The sequence below is a fragment of the Ictidomys tridecemlineatus genome, chromosome 3 (assembly GCF_052094955.1).
Source record: "Ictidomys tridecemlineatus isolate mIctTri1 chromosome 3, mIctTri1.hap1, whole genome shotgun sequence".
Classification (NCBI taxonomy): domain Eukaryota; kingdom Metazoa; phylum Chordata; class Mammalia; order Rodentia; family Sciuridae; genus Ictidomys; species Ictidomys tridecemlineatus.
In genome coordinates, this window is record NC_135479.1 from 27,107,199 (window position 1) to 27,130,399 (window position 23,201).

The window sequence follows — 23,201 nt, forward strand, 5'->3', positions numbered from 1 at the left end:
TGATGAAGGTGCTGGGGAGTCAGTGATGGCTGCCTTCAGGCAGCGTACAGTGGGGGAGCAGGCAGCACAATCCATAGTGTATCATGCACTCTTATATAACACAGTAGGATGGGCCATGAGAAAGGGACAGGAAGAGCCAGGCTTTCGGAAGAGGGACACACGGCTGCTCATTCACTGGCCCATTCACTTCTCAAATATCATTGGGTATCTTTTTGTTGCTATGCCTTGTGTTGGGTTCTAGGGATCAAAGATCAATAGAAACACATGATCTGTAGCCTCAAGGATATTCACCTGGTGGGGAATATAGCATTAATCAAATGACAATACAGAAATGATAAATGTGGTAGAGGACAATTGGTGCTGTAAAGATCGTATCAGGTATCCCTGTTTGACTCCAGGGGGAATTTCTCTTCTAGAAACTCAGAAAGTTTGTGTTTCCTTCAGGGCTTGGGCTTTTATAAGATAGTTTTCAGGTGCTGAGTGAAAGTGGCTTACTTAGTAATGCTTATATCCTTCATCATAATTAACTTCTTTTTTTTTTTTTGGTGGTGCTGGGGAATTGAACCTAGGGTTTTGTGCATGCTAAGCAAGCACTCTAACGACTGATCTGTAATATAATAACTCGATAGGCTACTTCTGATGAAGTTTCCTCCATACCTTGCACATCATAGATGCTTATTTTGTTCTCAGGTTTATGCACGCAGTGTAATGTTGGATTTTTTCCTCTTTTCCCAACAAAGCAGGCACACACTAGAGGAGAGAAAACTGCAATCATATCCACATTATTCATAGTAAAGCACGCGCTCCCACACTGAAGCACCCTCCATGGAGGCTAACAGATGGCAAGGGATGCCTATGTTAGAAGAAATGCAAACCCCATTATATTCTTTCTAATTTTTTTACCCTCCTACATGAAGCACGCTGTAGCCACCTCATGAAAGATGGTGATGTGTCAAAACTTAATTAGTCAACACTTGCAACTCATCTACATTATGTTGGAAAACTATGTTTTCAAGAGCTAGAGAAAGAAGCTCAAGATATTGTGGCAGGGAGGGAATTTTTAGAACACAAAGAAAAGAGAACAATGCAATAAGTTATTTTGTAGTACCCAAGGCCTCAATTTTTCCTTGGTGAAGAAAAAAGTGGGGGAAAATTTCTTGGTTTCCTGGGTGCACAAGAGTTGCCATCTCTTTTAAACAAAAATGGGAAATATTTGGCCTGCCCTATATGTGGAAGATCCTTGGCCTGATGTACGTTGGGGGGAAAGGGAGACCAGAGGTAGCATGCTTGAGTCGCAGTTCCTGTGAGTCTGGTATGTCTACAACTCCTTGAGGTGGCTGGCCATCCTTATCTGCCAGGGACTGAGGGGCTTTGGGGGATGTGAGAATTTCAATGTTAAAATCCTGAGCAAGCCAAGACAAGCTCATCACCCTTGAAGCAAGAAAAAATATGGTTATGAAAAACCCTTTTACAAACTTAGGTCATTTGATCAAGTCAGTGATGTCTGCTTTGCTCTCTCCTTTGTCCATTGTGAAAGAATGAGGTTGCCTGTCGATAGAAAACCAGAGGAGACCTTTCCTGATCCTAACCTGCTTATCTCTCCAGCTTACCCACTCCTCTCCCACCAATCTCCCACCAATTCCTCCTTTAATCTGTCCCTGACTCCTCTTTGCAGGCTGGATGAGGAAGCCTCTATTTAGGCTCCTTCTGCTTCTGGTGGCCACAGGAGGTGGTGAATGTAATAAAACCACATGATTTAGGAGCTCTTGAGCCTCTTTTAGATCTGCTTTCAGAACCTTTTTCCCTCACTGTGTAGTTGCATAAGCTTGGGTGAATCACTTAATCCCTCTAAACCTCAGTTTACTCATATTTTCAAAGAGATTTAAAAACATTAAAGAGAGCTGCTTGCATGTTCCCAGTCTTCTAAGGTGGCTGTTTTGTTTGCTCTGTAATTAGTGTGATGTGATAGATAATTATAAGATGCACAAGAATCTCAACTATCAAAGATTCCAGTAAGCTCCCCATATTCTTTTCATGATGGTAAGTAACTGTTTGAAGATTTGCCCCAAGACTAGAGGTTAAGAGTTATCAATCGGTGCCCTAGAAAAATTGCATTTGATTCTCCTCTTGCAGCAAAGACACCAATGTGGATTTGGAAAAAATGGGATTTGGGGGGCAGAGAGTTCTCACTGAGGACCAGGTAGAAATATCCTTCCTGACCTTATAGTCTTGTAAGGATTAACTGAGAATGGATCTAAAAGAATGTAGCATCAAGTAAGCTCTCACTCACAGTGTTTCATTGGGCATATTTTTCTTCCCCTTCTCTTGGAACAGGGAATGGAAGGGTCACTTGGCTAGTAAGTGACATTCTTATCATTTCATCATCTGCATGGAGTTCATGACTCTTTGGCTGGTGAAATCACACCCACTCTAAGAAAGCTTGCAGTCAATGACTGGCTTGTGCACCTGTGGGGTCTTGCACATCCCTATGGGGGACAGCTTCAGAGCTCCCCATGAGATAGGCTGCAGCCTTTATTGATGTTGCATTGCAAGTCCAGTCTTTTTTTCCCTCCTTCCCCCAACAACAGTTAAGTCCAAGAGCCCTTTTCAATCAACTTCCTATATGTATGTATCTGTCTCAGGATCTGTTTCCTGTAATGGATTATCTGTCATATCGCCATTAAAATGTACACTCCACCAGCATTATATATTCAGAGCCTAGAGGAGTGCTTGGCTCATAGTAGATGCTCAATAACAAGTTGGCAAATAAATGAATAATATATCAGATATAGGATCAGACCCAGTTCTGCACAATTCCAAAGCCAGTGTGCACAGACATGGCCATCCAGGTTCTTCTAATTTGTAACCTTGGGTCTGGTTCCATTTGACGTTGTGCCCTTGCTTCTGCATGCTCCCGATGCCAGATGAAACCTGGAGTTAGCTAAGGCACAGAGATTAATTGAAAAAACTCATTCCCACAAATGTTGAACCTGGGAGTGCTCATGTGTGACGATGTAATTACTTTGGTGGCATCAACACATCAGGAGGCCTCCAGAGAGCCCAGAATCAGGATCAGCCAAAGGATTCCATCTTCACTTTGAATTTCCACAGGCTTCTGTCACTTGATGTTAAACAACATCATTTTAACAAATTTTGAATGTGTGAATAATTTCTCCTTTTCTTCCACTCTGGTATGTAAACTGATATTAAAGACTAGAATATTTATCATGTTGACAGCTCCTGCTTGCTAGATTAGATTTTGTTAGGAAGCCGAGTTTTCCTCTGAGAGCATTCAACTTCATATCTTCCTATTATTGGCTTGCATTTTAATACTTTCCGTATTAGCTTGCTTTGCACCAAGATAAAATAGAAGGCAGACAATAGGAAGAGTTAGTTGAGTATACTGACCACCTTTATTCCTGACTCTTGGGGAAATATAAACTCACTTACTAAATAAAAAGACAGTTCAGTTAGGGATCAGTGCGGTACCTTCCAAACGACTCCCATCTCATCCACTGGATTAAGAGCCAGAGCATCACAGTTCATATTCCAGGGATGTGTTTAGTACCTACTTTTACCAAATCACTAGGAAAGCTATGTACTGTGACATCTGTCCAAAGGCAGAGAGAATCAAACTCTGATTATGCTAATCTGATATGGATGTAAAGACATTAGTAAAACAGGCCACTCTCACTGAATAAAACGTCCTTGGTTTTTGTAACTGATTTCTTGACTTGATTTTTATCTGGTTCTCTACAAAAACTAGAGTTCCAGAGGCCTCCGTGGATTGGGGAGGACCATCCGTCTAGTGCATGCATACACCAGCACACGTGGTGTTGCAGAAAAGCCATGCTCTCTTTTCCACAGGGAAGTCCGAGAGCCCTTTTCAATCAAGCATTGTGAATGTGCAGCTTTTCCTCATCACAGGGGAGGCAGAAGGTGAAAGGGGTACTGAGCTCACTCTGGAAAACTAAGTGCCATCTCTGCACAAATGTACTAAAGGGGAGCACCGACTTCTCCAGAACTGCGGGTCAGGCTTGCAGAATGAGTCACTGCTTACCTGAAGAGTGGGCACAGAGCTTCTCACCAGGAGGTCAAGGGAAAGTAAAGCCACATGAGCCAGGTGGAACCTAGAGGCAAGGGCTGTGAGTTTAAAAGAGGGAAACTTGGTGTCCCTCTGCTCTATCAAGTTATTTGGAGTCATGTTACCCTGAAGAAACATGGCAAATATCAGAAATGAAAAGCCACCCCTTTTACAAGAGCAAAACTATAGTGTTGAGAGGAGACGGAACCTGTCAATGTCTAATCATCCATTCAAAGGAGAAAGACCCCATTTCAAGGCATCTTCTACAGATGTTCTTTTGATAGCTTTTTATTTAATAGTCAGTGAGAGATTCTGCTTTTTATAATTTGGTTTTCCAGAAAAAGCATCCTACTCTCTTAGGGGGCAATATAGACCCTCAGAGATTTGCAGGATGCACTCTTCTTGCAATGTTCTCGTCTCCTCCGTGTTAATCGCAGGAGGTAACGAGAGTGTTGAGAAAGACCCTTTTCCTCAAAGGCTTGCCAGCCAACCCAGAGTCCCCTCCTTTGTTTCTGCTGCACTGGCTCTTTTTATATGGAGACTCCTTCTACCCTCTCTGCCATTAGAAAAAAAAAAATCTTCTGCTTCAGTTTTAAAACCTGTAGACATGAAATGAAATGTTGCTCTGCTTCATCTCTCTGTTCTGACTTATATCTGTTGTATTTTCGTTTCAAATCCTAGTGACTAGAGTGATTGAAACCGGCCCCGCCCCAGAAGCCGGGTGATAGGAATTAATAGCAGAAGGGGAAGCTCGTGTCCTTCCATGGGTTCAGGCTGGTGGTGGGGGCGAGAGAGGCTTAGAGCCAGGGACAGTGTGAGAGCGGAGAGCCAGAGACAATGTGCGGAATCCCCTCTGATCCTGCCCTTAAGCTCTTTTTTTTAAAAAAACTTAATCTCCAAAGATTTGCTTTAATTTTGATTATAAACAGAATATCCCTCTACCAATTAATAAAAACCAGAGAGTAGAGAAACAGATGAGCTGATTTCCCTCTTCTTAATCAGGTACTCCTGACAGTGCACAGCTTCATTTTAATTATTTGTTTTGTTCTTTCTCCTATCCTGGCTCATTCCACAAATGACTGGATGCGGTTAACAGAACCAAACAAGGCCAAATATCTCATCTAATGCTGTTTATAACAACCACCAGCAAAAGCAAGTTAAAATAAATTGGAACGGAACCACAGGATTCAGAGAGGAAGTCAGCATGGTATAAAGTCCTACCCATTTTATTACAAGTGCAAGGGTATCTCTGAAGAGCTGACACTCAAAGGGAAAGGGACACCGCACTTCTCACAATGTGGGCAGGCTCATGGATTGTTCAGAGGAAGCAAGATTTATATGGAACCTAGAGATGAAATTTCTTACCTGAGGTTCCTTCAGGAAGTGTCCATGACACAATATTCTGTGCAAAATGCCAATGGCAACTCCTTGGAACTGCTCATAAACTTGAGTTTCATAACGTGAAATGAATCTTAAAGACGCCTGTCATTGGCAGGAGGGGGGAAGGGGGACACAATTTGGTAAATTATCACCTTTCAAAATATCACTTTGTTAACTTTGAACTGTTTTATGTTTCTCAAATAAAAGCCAGCCTGGGTTGTGGAAAGAAATGAGGGTGGAAGTCCCTCTTGGTCCTGCATGTTGACTAATGCAATATGGCAGAAGTGACAGTGGACTGATTTTGAACAAATGCTTGTACGGCATGGTGTACCTCCAGTTGCCCCCTCTAAGAGCTTCTGATTTCAGTTCAGCAGGACATGTTCTAGATACCTGCAAGTCAACAGAACACATTTGACCTGATGCTCCAATCAGACCCGCCCCTGCAGACCTGAAAATTTACCAGCAAGAAGTGATACCTGCTTAGTCAGGTGCAGTGGCGCATTACTGCAATCCCAGTGGCTTGGGAGGCCAAGACAGGAGGATCACAAGTTCAAAGCCAGCCTAAGCAACAGTGAGGCACTAAGCAACTCTGTGAGACCCTGTCTCTAAAAAAAATGAGGCTGGAATGTGGTTTAGTGGCTGAGTGCAATTCCCAGTACCAAAAAGAAGAAAAAAAAAAGAAATGATACATGCTGATGTTTTATACAATCAAAACTTTATAGCTTTACTGAGGCAATAGCTTTATAAAACCCTTTATAAAACCCTGCCTTGACTACCTCACAAACATGTTGTGACGATTCAGAGAATGATCATCCATATTATTTGCTTATCAAATTTAATGAGTGAATTAACATTGCTCATTTCTCTGATGTTTATTCCCATGTATGGCTTATAAAGTTTATATTTTGCAAACAGTTGGGAGCAAGTGAAGAGTTAGGGGAGATGACTCATCCTGCAGAGCATTACCAGACCAATTAGTTGACATGTCATTTGAATTCTTTTGTATTGTGACAGACACTGTATTTATGGCCCATTGAAAGGGTAAGGGGCTGAGTTGAGACTCCTGGTTGGAATAATGCAAAAAAAAAAAAAAAAAAACAATCCAGAAGAAGCTCAAGAGACTGAGATAAAATGGTAAAGAGTTACCAAAAGGAGGCTGGAAACTAAAGTAGAAGTCTGGCTGGTTTACAGTGAAACACTAATCATTTGATACGATGGTGAATCTTTTGTTTCATCCATAACGTTTTGAATTATCTACTTGTCATTTTCTGGGGAACACCTTAGGAGTTATAATGCATTTCACATCTCTGGATAGTCCTAGTTTGGTCATCCTGGCCCAAATAAATACAACAAATATCCAGCAAGTACCACCAATGATTTCAATGCGTATTTAATGGGTACCTACTCTATGCCAAATAATTTGTGGCTTCAGGGATAGGCAAAACAGACCATTAGGCATGGTTATTTGCCCTATTATAAATTACATGAGCAATTACACAAGTAATTTATATGAATTACTGTACTTCATGAGGACTAGGAAGTACAGAGAGCACAGCATGTGTTCCCTAAAGCTTCTAGACCTAGCATATATTTCACCATGTTCTATATAGTCCCTCTGCCTTTTTTAGGAACTAAAAAGTACTGTAACACTGATGGCATAAATGATATTACCTTCAAATATTATTACATGGGTAGTCTTGGTGTAATTCCAGGGTTGGTTACTTCTCTGTTAAACTCAAATTTAATTGTGGAAGTACCATGTGCGAGGCACAGCGATAACAGTCTTCCAACAAGCTGTGATCCTCACCACATTTCTTCAACATTCATTCCACTATGTAGGTCAGGAGGCAGGCTCAAGAAGGTAAGGTAACTTGCTTAAAGACCACTGGAGTCCATGTGCCTTCCTTTTCCCAATGCATCCTGCCGCCTTGCTAGTTTATTTACTGTGCTCCATATGGTGCAGTCACTAAAAAAGCAAATGGCAACTAGGAAAACAAAACCAAACCAAACAAAAAACTCGCCTGCCATTTCTCTTCTTCATAGCTAGAGAAAGAGTTTACTAACATCAGTGTCAATGATCATAAAGTGAAAATGTCGTAAGCCTTAAATTTGCTTTTCAAATACCAGTATTTCAGAGGCAGATTACCTGACTCCAATAATATGCCTCAAACCTTGCACTGTGTGTGCAACGAAGAGGGAATATTTTCATCCATTATAAGAAGCTGTCAGAGAAAAACATTTTCCTGATATCATACCCAAGAGAACAGCGTGTGAAGCAGCATTATCATATTTCACTGAACTTTCATACACTCCACGCGGTACAATGTATATTTTATCTTCTGAAAAGCCTTGGCAACAAAAGGATAAAATGTCCATCTAAAACTCCCTGCACATTCTAATAGTGCTGGATTCATGTTAATGGCAGTAAGAAAAAAAAAAACAAAACAAAACTCAGGGGCCTTTTAGGCAACTCACCTGTCTGTGCTAAGATTGCACCCCTTGGGTGGGAGGAGCAAACTCAACCCAGAGACTTTGCCGACTCTTGCAGCAGAGGAAAGGTAGAAGCTAAGGGGCAGAGGGCTGGGTGTCCTTTTACAGAGGCAGGATGGTATGGGAGCAATATCTTTCCTGTATTCAGGGAGTTAAGTAGTAAATAAATGTGCTTAATCCTCTGGCATGACACGAGAATTATTCCAGACTCTGAGATTCCATTTACATAAATGGGGAACTCACGGGTAAACAGCAGAGGGGACTTTGGAACTGACAATATGAGCCCCAAGCAAAGCAGAGGAGAAGCTCCAATTCTGATAGTGGAGGAACTGGAGGCAGAGTGAATCACTCTGAGCAGAAAGTCTAAATGCCTGTGCCTAAGGTGAGGTGTCCTTCTCTTGGTGACAGACAACCGAGTCTCAAAAAGCATGGTTAGTCAAATGGCTTCCAAGTCTGATTTTAAATTTCGTGTCCTGGGCACCTGTGAAATTGGGAAACCCATGCTATCTTCTGGGAAACCCAAAGGAAGACCAAAGTCCCTTCAAGGTCAGACTGTGCAGGGTTGTTCAGGCACAAGGCCTTCACTGGCTTTGGAGAATTCCCACTGCCAAGATGGGAGCGACAATGTTCTGTTCCAGCTGTGCTTGCCACAGCTGAACAGAGTGCTGGAGGGGTGGGCAGCAAAGGTGTCCCTGCCATCTGGTACGCCAGCCTCCAAGAAGCATGGCTCACCCTGCTTTTTCCTTTTGGAAGGAGTCTGGGAGGCTGGGATAAGATGGCAGCAATGGACTTGAGTGGGAACAGGGAGGCAAATATCATCGTAATGGTAAGCCTTTGATTGGATTTTCCAATTCCTCGTGTCCCTTGGGAACTGAGGGTCACCCTTGTCTTCCTTTTGGTCTAATAGTGAACTAGGAAAAGAAGGACCCTAAACTTTCCATTCATTATCATCCCTCTTATCCACGGAGCACCGAAGGCGGACTGAGAAATCAAAGGCAGGGATGAGTGAGCTTCGCCCCTGTTAAATTATGCACATCATATGAAATGACTTAAAGGATGACTGCCCAGGAGAAACAGGGACAAGCCATTTACATTGGCCAGTCCTTCGAGGCTCATGACTTTTAAGACTGATCCCTGAGCTGCTCTGAGCCCCGCAGAACTTGGACATGTGCCTATCACTGTTTCTAAAGTGCAATTCATGTTCTTGGGGGAGAATCCACATGCAGAATTATAGAGGTGCCTCCTTATCAGAAAGCAAGAGAGACAGAGCATCAAAGAGAGGTGACAGAGGAAGCTGGGAAATTGCCACCACCCTCCACATAGACAGACCGTATAGATGGAGTCCTAAAAATGACGACTATGTTTTCTCTTACACTTACTTGCAGCGACTGGTGCAGCCATGACCATAACTATGTGGGGGCATTTTATGTGGCACTTTGGGGATGAAGGGCGTAGGGAAATCAATGACCCATTCAGAAAAGCATTTAATGTGTACTTCACTACCTTCCTGGGGAAGGGAGTGGCAGCCATGTAACAAAACAGAACTAGGTCACCATCTACCAGGACAAAATATGTATAGTGCCAGAGCCCAAACAAGCTGAAGATGGACCAGCCAGAATATGGGGAGATGAGGGCACACACCTTCCTTCCATCATTCTCTCAAAACATGGTGAAGAGCAGGGAATGGGTTGCAGGTGAGGATTCTTCCAATCTCATGCTTTCTTCACCCTAAACCCTTGATAGAGACAGAAAATGTTTCTTCCCTGCCTTCAAATTCAGTACCACATTCTGGAAAGGAATATTGTTTTGAAGTCAGACTGCCTCAGGTTGAAACTCAGTTCTGCTTCTTGCATCCCTGCAACTCGAGGTAAATTATTTAACAACTGTACATTTCAGTTTCCTGGTCCGTACAACTGACCATCTGAGGTTGTTCAGGGAATTAAGCAAGATAAAATATGTATGTATAAATGGATGCAGGAGGTACTTAATATACGTTGTTCCTTTCTCTTTTCTCATCTATTTGTCATCCCAGGACCTGGGGCAGTTTTCCACTCATCTATTTATTATTTCATTCCACAAACATTATCAAGTGCATTCCAGACACCAGGCTCCTTGCTGCTCATCAGACGTGTTGTCTGATGCAGCATAAAAGTCATTGGGCCAAAAGGAACCTGGAATGCAGGTTAAAAGAACCATTCCTCATGAAAGCTCCTGCATCTCGTAGCTGCTGGTGTTTTAAGTGCACAATCCATGGGTCAGGGGAAACACCAGATCACATGGTAACTGGCAAGGGACATTTGTTTGTGCAAACAGATTTTTGTTGCCCCTACTTGGAGGCCTCCACCAGAGGACTCTGTCTGTTGTTAATTCACCTTGGAAAGGTGGTCCACATGTGTGTATGCGTGCTCCTCTTTGGTTATTATTGAGAGCCATCCATGGGTTGTGTGTGGGCTATATTGTGCATCACAGCTTAGTGAATAGGATAATCTGGTGTCTGGAAACTTCCAGTGGACATTTCCTCTGGTTGGCTGCCCGGACACATTGTGAGCTCTATTCTGCTCTGCTGGGTCCCACACAGCACTGGAGATGGGGTGACCTGCTACAACCACTCAGCCGCACAGCCTCTGTGAGATGGATGTGACCTGCGGAGATGCCAATCAACCTGCTGACTGCAAGACATCATGAAGCAAGACTCCTCCCCTGAAACCTTAACCCTGCCTTTGATGTACCCTCTTAAAAAAAAAACCACGGGAGCCAATTTCTAATTGTCTAGCTCCAGCTCCTGTGTGGACTGGATCTATCAGGGCCTCCAGTCCCTTTAAAGCTAATTCTGACTTTGTCTTTTGCTCTTCACAAATTATTCTAGAGTTTAATTTCTCAGGTAATTTACAACCTCCTTGGCAGGAAGAAGAACCGCCCAACGAGACGCTGGCCGCCTACCCATAAGTTATATTGGTTCCAACCAATTACAAGACAAATTATAGGCCTTACCGAATGGGTCCGCTGGGGTGTTTGCATAACATTTGACCTTTCCAGGTCTTCACAATCCTTTTGATTTTCCATTTCTAGTCATAGAGGGCAACAACATAGAACACACAGAACCGTTTGACTCTGTTAATGAAGTTACTTATTTATATATTATCTGTGACCACTTACTTTTCCCCATTACATTCTTCCAAGTGGATAACTTACAGTTATTAACTTTCAGACAGCCCCTATATATCATAGCATCATGCCATTAAGCCCTTTGGAAATTCATCACAAATCAGTATACAGATGACATTGATGTCTTATTGCTATTCATTCCTCCTGGGCCGTTTTTAGCAGTTCATTTTTTTATTTCCCCGCAGTGCTGAAATATGGCTCGCTCTAGTATCTGTCCTTTTTGTAATCGCAAAAGGAAAGCTTGGCAGTTGTCGTATATTATACTCTTGAGGAAAATGCTAGTAATACTTCGAATTGATTGAACAGCATGGACTCCAAATTGCTTGGCACAGGGTTATTTCCTCACTCTTATTCAGATTAAAAAAAAAATACTTACTTTTTGGATTCAGAAACTGAAACAATCATTAAAAGCCAATGTAAAGATCACTTGTTTGGAAAAGCCTAAAAGCTTCCTCCTGATTTCCTGCTTGGCACTTTGGAACAGTATAGCATGTACGGTGTAGCCTGCTCTGCTGCAGGTCGTGACAGTGAGAGGAAGCTGGTGGAGGCACGGGTGGCGGAGGCTATGAAATAGTTCAGGACTGTCCAGGTTCTGGAGCCCTGAAGGCTTGAACTGGTGAAGAAGTTGAGGATGTTGTTCTGAACAAGTAATTTAGCAATCCACAAACACGAAGTTGATTTCTATATTCAAAATTACCTAGCAACTGTGCATTAAATAGGAACATGCTTTAATGTTGCTATTTTCTGCATCATAGCCCAAGTAATGCATTTTGCTTACATAGAAAACTTAGTGAAAATAGTTACTTGACTGAAAATTGAAAGAAGGGTGACTTCTTCTCAATTAAAAGGAAAGAAACGTTTTCTGAATATTTCAGAGGAAAATACCAAGGCAATGAGCAAGACCCAGACCTCTGTGCCAGCCCAACCTTTGCAAGGGTGTCATTAAGAGGAATATAGGGGCTGGGGTTGTGGCTCAGCGGAAGAGTGCTCACCTAGCACATGCGAGGCCCTGGGTTTGATCCTCAGCACCACATAAAAATAAATAAAGTAAAGGTATAAAAAAAAGTTAAAAGAAAAGAGGAATATGACTTGTCAGAGGCTAGCAAGTAAAGAAGACTTATTAAAAGAGGAAGAAGGATGGCCAGGCATGGTGGTACATGCCTGTAATCCCAGAGACTCTGGAGGCTGAAGCAGGAGGATGGAAAGTTTGAGGCCAGCCTCAGCAACTTAGTGAGACCCTGTCTCAAAATATAAAATAAAAAGAGTTGGGGATGCAGCTTAGGGGTAGAGTGACCCTGGGTTAAATCCCCAGTTAGAGAAAGAAAGAAAGAAAGAAAGAGAAAAAAGAGAGAGAAAGAAAGATAAAGAAAGAAAGAAAGAAAGGTGGTTGAAGGGATCAAGGTAAGAAAAATCAGAGTCCCATATATTCATATGTTCGTGTCAATAACCACTTCTACCACCACACACACACACACTCTATGAAGCAGGTAATGGCCAGTGAGTTTGGGGAGTCAGTATCATTCTTTAGGAGGCTAAGCCATGGTCATTAGAACAATTTTATATCAATATTTATAACAAATATGAAACTTTCTTTCCAACACCCCCTAAAAAGTATTTACCAGGTCCTCTAGCTTCTATGAGTGCTGGCTATAATAGCTCATCTTTCTTCTGGGACTTATCCTGGTTCTATAAGAGCAGTGATAGGCTGGTAAACCTCTATCACCTGGTTCTGCAGGAAAAATAATCCCTGATGTGTAGCATTTACAGATTTCTGTGGTGTGAACACTCCTACCATCATGATTTTCAAGGTACCAACTTGACATCATTGAATGGGAAGGTGGGAAGAGATGCACAGGATGAGTGTTTGAAAGCAGATAAAAGCCGATTCCTTGGGTCTTTTCACTGTACAAGGGAGGCTATATTCCTCTTAGAAGGTTCTAAAGACTGGCTCTATCTTGTTTTATACATTTTGAACAAGTAATTTAGCAATCCACAAACACGAAGTTGATTTCTATATTCAAAATTACCTAGCAACTGTGCATTAAATAGGAACATGCTTTACTGTTACTATTTTCTGCATCATAGCCCAAGTAACGCATTTTGCTTACATAGAAAAATTAGTGAAAATAGTTAATTGACTGAAAGTGAAAGAAGAGTGACTTCTTCTCAATTAAAAGGAAAGAAATGTTTCTGAAGATTTCAGAGGAAAATACCAATTAAGAAAAATTTCTGTTCCTTGGAAGTGATGGGAAGATATTTTGTTCTAAAGGTGGCAGAAAATATTGTTGGGTGGGTGAGATGCTGCCTGTTGGACAGGTTTCCACGGGATATGACACAGCAAAATGTGGGGGTGTGTTTGATCGACTGGTAGAAATGAGATCACACACTTCCATCATATGATGTCATACATAAGTGATGGGATTATGGGCTAGAACATGCATGTATCAGGGATAATGACTTAATGTCATTAGGATGGACTAAAATCATTGTCACATATGATGAAGTTCTGAGTAAAACACAGAAAAATAGTCTGGAACACTAGGTGGGCATTGTTAACTTTAAAAAATGGAAAGGCTCACTGAATAGACAACAGGTTTGCAGTAGGAGAAAAACAGATGTTAGGCTAATCTTAGCATTATTTGCAGTTTGGATCTGGTCTCTAGCATAGAGGATGGTAAAGTTCAGAAAGCCTACATTCCAAAAGTTAAAAATGTCACCTTACTACAATGAACCATGCATACCAATGCTTACAGCAACACCATTCGCAATAGCCAAACCCTTTGGCCTAGGTGTCTATCAATCAATGAATGGATAAAGAAAATGAGGTATACACACACAATAGAGTTTTACTCAGCCAAGAAAAATAAAAAATTATGGCATTTGCAGGAAAATGGGTGGAAGTAGAGACCATCATATTAAGTGAAATAAGTCAAACTCTGAAGATCAAGGCTTGTATGTTTTCTGTCATATGCAGAAGCTAGAGAGGAAAAAGAAAAAGAAAGATGAGATGGATGTCTTAAAAACCAAAGGGAAATCAGTAGAGGGAAAGGACCAAGGGGGATGGGGATTGAGGAGGGAGGGGGAAGTGCTGGGGAATGATGTTGGTCAAATTCTATTGTTATATTCTGGGTGTGTATGAATATGTAACAACAAATGCCATCAATATGTACAGCATAATGGGCCAATAAAAATGTGTAAAAAAACAAAAAAGAGAAAAAAATGTATGCTAATGGGAATAGATGAATAGGTTATTTTCGTTATTCTTAATCCTTCATGTAGTATTAACAAAGTTGTATCTATATGACATTAAATTTCTATAGGAAAACTTTAAGTCAGATAGTCACTCAGTTGTTGAATTGTTTAAACCGTATAGAGTCCCAAAATTGTATTTTTTTTAATCTTAGTTTTTCAGTTTTAATCTAGTTATTTATGTTCTTATAAAATAGAACTAAAAGAAAATGGATATTTTCAAATCCTTCAAAGAGAATCTACCTCACTTTTTTTTTTCCTGAGGTTTTGGCGAAATTATTTATTTTTATTTTCAGATCCCCAAATAGCTGTTTTTTTTTTTTTTTTTTTTTTTTTTTTAGGCAATGGGTTTCCTGAATAGGACTCAAGATCTCTACAGTTCACAAAAACACAGCTTTGCTGGGTTATCCAGCCAAACCATCAGGCTTACGAGGACTAGGTTACCAATTTCAGAGCCTTCTTGCAGCAAATGCAAAACCAGTACCAGTTCTTTAATATCAAGTGAGAAGCTTGCCTTGGCAGGCGACGGTCTCTGCTGTTGCTCAGGTGCTTTTCCACATTCATCTTGGCTGTGACGGAACCTGTCCTCAGCAACTAGAGACAGCGAGAGCCTTGTCCTGGGCAACCTGTCCCGGGCTGGAGAAAACCTCTCAGAATTAGGTCATGGGTTTGCCTTTCTCCTGCTCTTCTGTCTCATAGTTAGAGGGGTGGTAAGAGAACTGAAGGGCAAGCACTGTACGGGAATACTATATCTTCTTCTCTATTTTAAGATGAGAATTCATTTGTAAAACGCCCGTTAGTTTTATCTGTGGGTCACGTGTCCAGAAAACCAAAGTGATATGAAGTAAGGGACACATAACTCAGGAGATTCCTGGAGGGCATTCTTCCTTCCAGGAATTTATCTGCCTATAAATTAATTAAACATCTTGGATTAATCTCTCCCATATTTCTCTAATAAAAATTATGCTCATTTCCTGGATAACTGGCATTTTTTTCCCCCTCACTTCAACTAGGCAACTGCTACTCTTTCTGTGTTTAATTGAATTGATTCGGGAACCACCGCGAGAACTGGCTTTACTCTGATGTCAATGGGAGAGGACACGGTTGCCTGGTCATATGTACTCAGGATCCAGAGAAGAGAAAGAGGCTTGGGAAAAGAGGAAAGGGAAGGAGGAGATTGGAGTGGGGGAAAAGAATAAGAGAGCAAGGAAGAGAGATGGAATAACAGAGGAAAAATGAAGTCAAGGATCAAGAAGCAGGAGAGGAAAGCAAAATAAAGCCTTTTCTACCTCTCACCCAAGGAGTAAAGTGAGAATTAGACACATTTGTAAAATACTAAAGCCAACAACCAGGGATTTCTTTGGAAGACTTGCCTAATGGCTCTGTGTTGATTTTATGGAAGAGGTCAAGAGGTCACTATCACCAGAAATGCACCAATCCTCAGCCCGGATCTCAGCTTGACAATGGGTGTGTGAGAATTCAGTTCTGCTTACAGCAGAACACCTTTGTCCTGAATCCATCTTCTGATGTAGAATACAGCAATCCCGTCTTTCCCATTATCTTTCACCACGACTCACTGAAGCCTACCCCTTGCAAACAGCTCTAAGTACAAACACAATGACCTTGGCCTTATTTCTTTATCTATCAAAACCCATTTTTACAACATTCATTTTACCCTGAGTCCTGCACTGTAGCTAATATGTGGTGTGTGTGTGTGTGTGTGTGTGTGTGTGTGTGTGTGTGTGTGTTTGAGACAGGGTCTTACTATGTTCCCCAGGTTAGTCTTGAACTTCTAGACTCAAGTGATCCTTCCCCCACCACAGCCTCCTGAATAGCTAAGATTACAAAATTCTATGAAGAATAATTTTCCTAGAGTTTGAAAAGGAAACAAGGCAAATTTCTTCCAAGCCCAAACTCATGCTTTAACAGAAGTTTTTCTCTAGGAGGGTTTACATTCTCATTAAACCCTTATTCTTGGGTCAGCTTCAAGCAAATACATTCCATGTGTCCCATCCAACCTCTGCTCATACAGAAGCAAAGGATTTCCAGGTTGGAAGGGGGATCCCGGGTCAAGTCAAAGCTCTCATCTGATGCTTGGGTGTTTTCTACAATCTCCAGCAGCTCTCACTGCTTCTCAGAACTCTTTATTTTTTCTTGCCTGTGGTTTCAACGAAGCAGAAGGAGGTCATTCAATTTACACACAGCTCCAGTTCCTCTTATTTTGAAATGAAGTCCGGCCCAAGTCTCTTCCAAACACCAGTGCGTCTGAGGCTTCGTGGGAGAGGGATAATCAGAAGGTCGCTGTAACGACTCCTTCAAGTATTTTCCTTTCAGATAGGTGGATGGATACGGAGATAGAACTGAAGACAGAACATCTGGATTCTTCTTGCTATCACTTTGTGCCTCTTCTTCTCTTCTCCACCCTGTCAAATGTCTTTTCCATTAGTCAATCTTCCCCAGCCCTGGGGGCACTGACTGTGATTCCCAGATACTGTCCTCCCAGTTAAGGGTACTGCATGACCGTGACCTCACTTATCATGGATGTAGTACCTTATGTTCTAAGTGACTAGGTGGAATTCTCCTGGCCTCTTCCCTGTGCTCTTGAACCATACTGAGCACATCATCCGTTCCCTTTCCCTACTTTTCCACACAGAGTATTCTTACAGCATTATCTTGCCCAGTCTAAATCTGTGAAGCTTTTTATCATTATAGATAGAAAAACTTTACCTTTATGTCAGTGGGATGTCAGCCTCTGTTGTTGGGGCTACCAGAGAGGAGGCCTGTGAATTCTTAAATATGTCATCCAAAGAATTGCAATCCTTTACCTCTTAGCATGTCCACTGCTAACTCTAATGTGAACATTAGTTTCTTGGACAGAGAGATTTGAATGGGAATTGTGGTTTTTCTATAACAGCAATGAGAACTTGTCTGACAGTAGCTGACCATCATTGAGCAAGGTCTTGTCCGTAAGTCACCACTACAATTTCAACTGTAACCTGCCTCATAAGTGCATTTTCCCATGCAAACAGTGGGTGCTGTTACAATGTCCCTTTTACAAATGAGGAAACTGAAACTTCCATATATAAGGTTAACCTTTATATATGGTGGGTGGGTGGTGAACCTAAAATTTAAATGCAGGTTTCACACCAGTTCTTTGTCCCCCCAAATAGAGGTCTACCTGGCCTTGCTGCTTCTGCTTTCTCTGACCTTAACTTTCAAAAGCGTTTCTCCTTTCTGGTGGCCTCAGTTCATTCTGGGTCTTCTCTTCTCTGAAACCACTTATACAAAGCCCTCCTCCTTGTGACTTCCTTCTTGACTATAGCTCTTGTGTCACATCTCTTATGTGTCATGTAAAACCATTTCTCACAAAACTCCCTGTAAAGTCACATCCATATCTTTTACTCCAACCAGTTCTCTCTCTCTTTTTTTTTTTGTTATCATCATTTATAAATGTCTCACCATAATCTCTTTTTAGGAGCTTCAAAATCCCCTAGAGTCATCTTTCATGAAGCAGTGAGATTCTATCTCTATTTTAATTATAATGTTTTTAAAAATCAGACATTTGAAGTTTTTATATCCATGTCTGACAATGTCCGACGTTTTTTTTTTTTTTTTTTTTTTACCTTGGGTACTAGACTTTCTAAGATAATGCATCCACTTTCCACTTTCATCCATAGTTATACTGTCCATTTCATATGCCTAACATTTTCCTTGTTAGTAAGAGTTAGATCCAATAAACAGACCCCTAGTTGCTTTCTTCTGAGAAAGGCTATCACCAATATGGTAAGTCAAGGAGTTTACCAACCAACAAAACACAGATGAGGAAGAATTGAATCTATCTATTCAGACACTCTGAAATTCTACTCTATCCCCAAATAAACATAAGTTGTACACACCATTTCCACATCATAATTTCAGTGTAAAAAAAGGCTCATGGTGCTTAAAGATGGCTACTGAGTTTTAAGTGGCTGAGGAATTTAACATCAGCTATCCGATCAAAAACAGTGTCACAGAAACAAATTTAGATGGCAAAATGGATTTATCTTTACCTTTTCTTCGCCTCTTCTAGCCAGACAATCTGACATTTATAGACCCTCCTGAAAACTATATTTCATCCTACCTACCTATTCAAGCTAGCTTGTATCCTAGACATCCATAAAACCTGGTCTGTCCAACCCAGCTTCTTACCCCCATTAAAAATTAGTGCCAAAATGATTGACTCACTAATTAATCATGTCACAGCTTCTTTACTACCTACTCTGCTATTATCTCAAATAGTTGCTTAAATCAGTTACTGCCATTTAACTTCTGTGTATCTATATTTTCACCCCAAATATATTATAAATCCCTTGGAGGAACATAAATGCCTTTCCCATAAAAGCTTTCAGAACATAGCAATGTCGACACACCATGAATAGCAATGATTAATTATAGTCAGCTGGATTTTACTATGAGCATGGGGAAATTTCAAGATAGAGAAGTGAATAAGATATTACATATAAAAATCAACATTCTTTACTTTTCTAAGTTATTTTAATATTCTATGACAAGCACAATATCTGAGGTTTAGCTTTAGTGACAAATTCCACTGGTAGCAAAATTAACTATTCATTGTGGGGGCCTTCTACATTTCCCCAACTTTAAATCTTAGCAACTATGGACTAATTCCACATAAACCTTTTTATTGATAATCAAGGGTAATCCTTGTTCAGCTCAAATCATCCAGCATCATCACAGATAACACTAGAGATAGAAAATAAAAATGTGATCTCTTGAGAGATCAAAGCTGAAGTCCTAAAAGACAATAAATAAGATAGATGCTTAAGAAGTCAAATGAAGAGAGATGTCACGGTTGGCTAAAGAGATCAAGAGGAGTTTCATTAAAAGGGAGTCCTGAGACTTGTCAGGGGAAAGGCATATTGTGGCAAAGGCACAGATTCCAGGAAAAGGTGAGATACATCCAGTTTTTTTTAAATTTTTTTTTATTTTTAAGTATTTCCCAGGGCATAAGAGGTACACACAAAGTATAAGTGGCATAAGTCTCCGGAAAGGAGATTTGGGGCTGAATCTCAAGTATTGTGAGTGCCAAGCAGAAGCATTTGCATCTCAATTTCTAGGTGATGAGGAGTTTTAGTGCCTCATATTTATTTCGCGGGAAACGTGGAGATGCCATATGTCTTCCGTTTGGCCCTTCACCATGCACGGTGACTCTGAAGCTGGCTTACACAGACGCAATCATCAGGTGGCTTTGCACACTGACTTTTTTCCAAGGGGAGGTGGCAGAAGAGGGGAGGGGGAAGGAGAGAGGCCCAGGTTTCTACTCAATCCCTGTGGGTTGCACTGAGCTGGCCTTTTTCCTTACTAAAAGTCAGGTGTCCCTCTCCACAGCTTTCTCTGTCCCCAGGTTCTGGCCTCTAACTCCCTCCCCTCTTCCCTTTAGAACCCAGGTGGCTATAAAGGATCCCTCTGAATTAAAGTCCTTAAGACTGACCCAATTCACACACTCCCTGTCTTCTGCTGAGGCTCTTCCTAATGGAAGCTGCAAGTAATCAGAAGTCCAAAGAAAACTGATGGCAACAGTAGTAGGTGCCTAGGATCTCTCCCAGAGAACCATGTTCTTGGCCTCCACTGGGCAAAAACTCAAGAACGAAAGCAGAAGAGATGGGGGAACTGCTGCCTCTTTGAGATATGTACAAGTGAAGGTCAATTTCCTTCTTCTTTTGCTTGTTTTATCTGACCCTGTCACTAGGTATGTCTGTGATTTCCACCACCTGCGTCTTCCCCAGAGGTTGCAGATCCAAGAGCTTCTACCTTCAGTGAGTGACAGGCTGCATCTATAAAACTGGTATTAGATGTCCTTAGAAGCCTGTCACCCATTTTTTTTAAAAATATCTTGAGTCAATTCAGTAGCTTTATCTAAAACAGATTAATTAGCTCCAAACCATTTAGCATTTTACAATGTAAGTTTAATGGGAACTGAGTGAGAGATTGGTTCTAAGGTAGGATTCTGACATCCACATGCAACCAACCTTAAAGGAAGGTCATTTCAAAAAATACAAATTGTTTTGGATTCCATCTTTAAGAGCCCTATGTGTCATATAGGTATGGTTCCGTAAAAATGGTCCCTACCAGAAACAAAACAAACCAAAACAACAACAACAAAACATGGCATAAGAATGACCATTGAAAGTAAGCAACTTAAAGGGTGAAAGAATTCCCATTGTTAAGTAAAAATGTACATTTTCTATGATGCCCGAGTCACAGTGCATTTTGGCCTCTCCTCTCTTATCATTCCTTGCTATTCTTGTGTTGAGGTTGAATTCTGGCCCTAGCCTAAGCTAAGAAAAGCCCCTTGTCAGGTCAAATATGTTAAAACAAACACAAGAGCACACAGTGGGGGCTGGGGCAGAGCTGCTTCATGGTTTTGTGCAAAAGACACATTTAAATGCCAGAAGGAATAATGCTCACAGATAAAAATGTGACACAAAACATACAGTTACTGGGGTGCATTTAACCTACCGACATAGCTGATCTCAGACTTCAAAATGTGGCATCTTGCCTAAATTCTACAAAAAAAAAAAAAAAAATCTCCCAGTCTAGCATGGTAGTTTTTAAACATTTTGAGTTGACTATTTTTTTAAGTCAAAAGAAAAAAAAAAAAGCCAACCTAAATTCAGAGCAGTGATCTGAATCCTCACTTCCAAAACAAGTGACTCATCAAACACCACCTTCTAAAAAGCACACAAGCCTGATTTAGTTATTGCCTATCAGGCTGAGGCATTTCATTACCAGGTCGTTTATCCTGCTACCATCTATATTTTATTTTCCATTTTTCATGAATGCAAAGGGCACTGCCAGCTCGTTCTCAGCTCTTCAAACGGCTGACAACACAAATGGTGCCAGATATAAATATTTACATCATCGAAAGTAAATGTTTCCCAAATTCCAAACTTCAATGCCTTTGAAAATTGATTTGGATCAGGTACCCTTTGCTGAATTGGAAAGATAAAAAGTCACTTGTCCAAAACAACAACAGCAACAAAATCATAACATGCAGAGGACTTTCCACATCAGGACATCTCTCACTTTTTTTTTTTCTTTTCCATTCCATTTGAGGGAGAATCTAGAAATTTGTTTCTTTCTTTCACATCAACATTTTCCTCTAAAGCAGTATGATACGAAGTGGAAATATAAATCCATTGTTGGTGTTGGCTTGACATCTTTCCATCCCACCCCCAAAGGATGTTTAAACAAAGCCAAGCAAAAACCTTCAGTTGCATTTTATAACTTTTAGGGAAAAGATCCAATTCCTTAACGCAGCTTCAAGATGTGGCCTCTGCCACCTTCTGTACCCCATGCCCAAGCCAGCAACCACTCTTTTGGTTTCTGGGCTTTAACACTGCTCTCCATATGCCAGGTGATTTCTGGAACTCAGGCTCAAATCCCATTCCATCTTGGACTTTTTGTTTTTGGTTTGACTTTACTGCTTTTCCCTTTTCGTAGAGTGCAATTATCCCCCTATCATCCTCTTCAAGAAAGAAAAGATGCTTGAATATATAACCAGAAATTCAACTTTCCTTTCTTAAATACTGACCGGAAAACTCACCCACATTCGCAACTTTAAAGGAAGGATTCATCATTTTTTTAGAGGGCAGTGTGTGTGGAAGCCATGTCAAGTTCTTTTAAGGTTCATAAAAATAAAACTGCAAATGAAACAATCACTGGAGTGGCTTAGTTTTCCATAGAATCAGAGGAGCAATCAAAGGACCTATGTAGGATCCTTCTAAAAACAAAAAGATCTTTTCAAGCCATATTTAAAAGAGCACACAAATATTATAGAAGTGGTCCCAATCTCATATGCAATGTCTTTTAAAAGCTTCCTTGTGATCTGAGTCCAAGTCACTAACAACATTTTGTAGAGTCATTAGGGGTGTGTGTGTGTGTGTGTGTGTGTGTGTGTGTGTGTGTGAGAGAGAGAGAGAGAGAGAGAGAGAGAGAGAGAGAGAGAGTGTTACATGGCAGAAAAATATTCCAATATACCAGAAAGGGAAAATATTAACTTGCAAACTCTATAGTGAGGATAGTGAACAGATTACAAAGAAGAGAGAGTACAGCCCTGTGAGCTCAAACCCTGGAGAATCAGCAGCCATTGATAATGAGAGTCTATAATTTTGACCCTATTTTTTTAAACACACAAATGACTTTTCATTCCTCTTGAGTTCACAACAATCAAATCACCTTCAAATGCAATTTTCTATGTATATAGGTTTTCCCCCACCTTCAACATCCTACTCGAGAGTAGAAGGTAGCTGAATAGAAATGCAGCAGCAAGAGAAATGCTAGATTCCAGCACTGAGAAGACCCTACGGGCAGTACGCCCTTCCGCAAATTAAGGGGACCTCATCACAGGGCCCAAAGTGGGGTGGACTTCAGCATGAGAATCACAAAGCACAGCACAAATCAGCATTTCTGTGCACGCACGCATTAGGATTCTTAGGCAGCAAGATGCCCCTAGGAAGATTAATTATTGATTTTCTTATAAATCATCTAAGGTGATAGTTGTTTGTTTGTTTTTCCTTCCAGGATGATAAACATCTGATTTTACTTTGGTTAAAAAAAAATAATTCCTTTTCACTTCATTGAGTTTAAAAGAAGTAAGTCTCAGAGGAAGGATTTTCCCAGCCTCATATGCAAGGGAGGCAACTAGGTTTTCTGATCTTCAAGGGGTACCAAGGAATAGGACCTCTAAGAGGTACACAGTAATTAGAAGCATGACAGTGAGTAGGTAGAGAGAAAAAGCCCAGTTTAGCTGTGATGAAATTTGTTGGCAGCA

The 23,201-nt window shown here is 40.9% G+C and overlaps 1 protein-coding gene across 1 annotated transcript in view; it reads right to left on the minus strand.

Annotated features, from left to right (window-relative positions):
• The window catches only part of Ca10 (carbonic anhydrase 10), a 477,395-nt gene that overhangs the window by 252,618 nt on the left and 201,576 nt on the right, over window positions 1–23,201 (minus strand). The gene's annotated exons all lie outside the window — the stretch shown is intronic.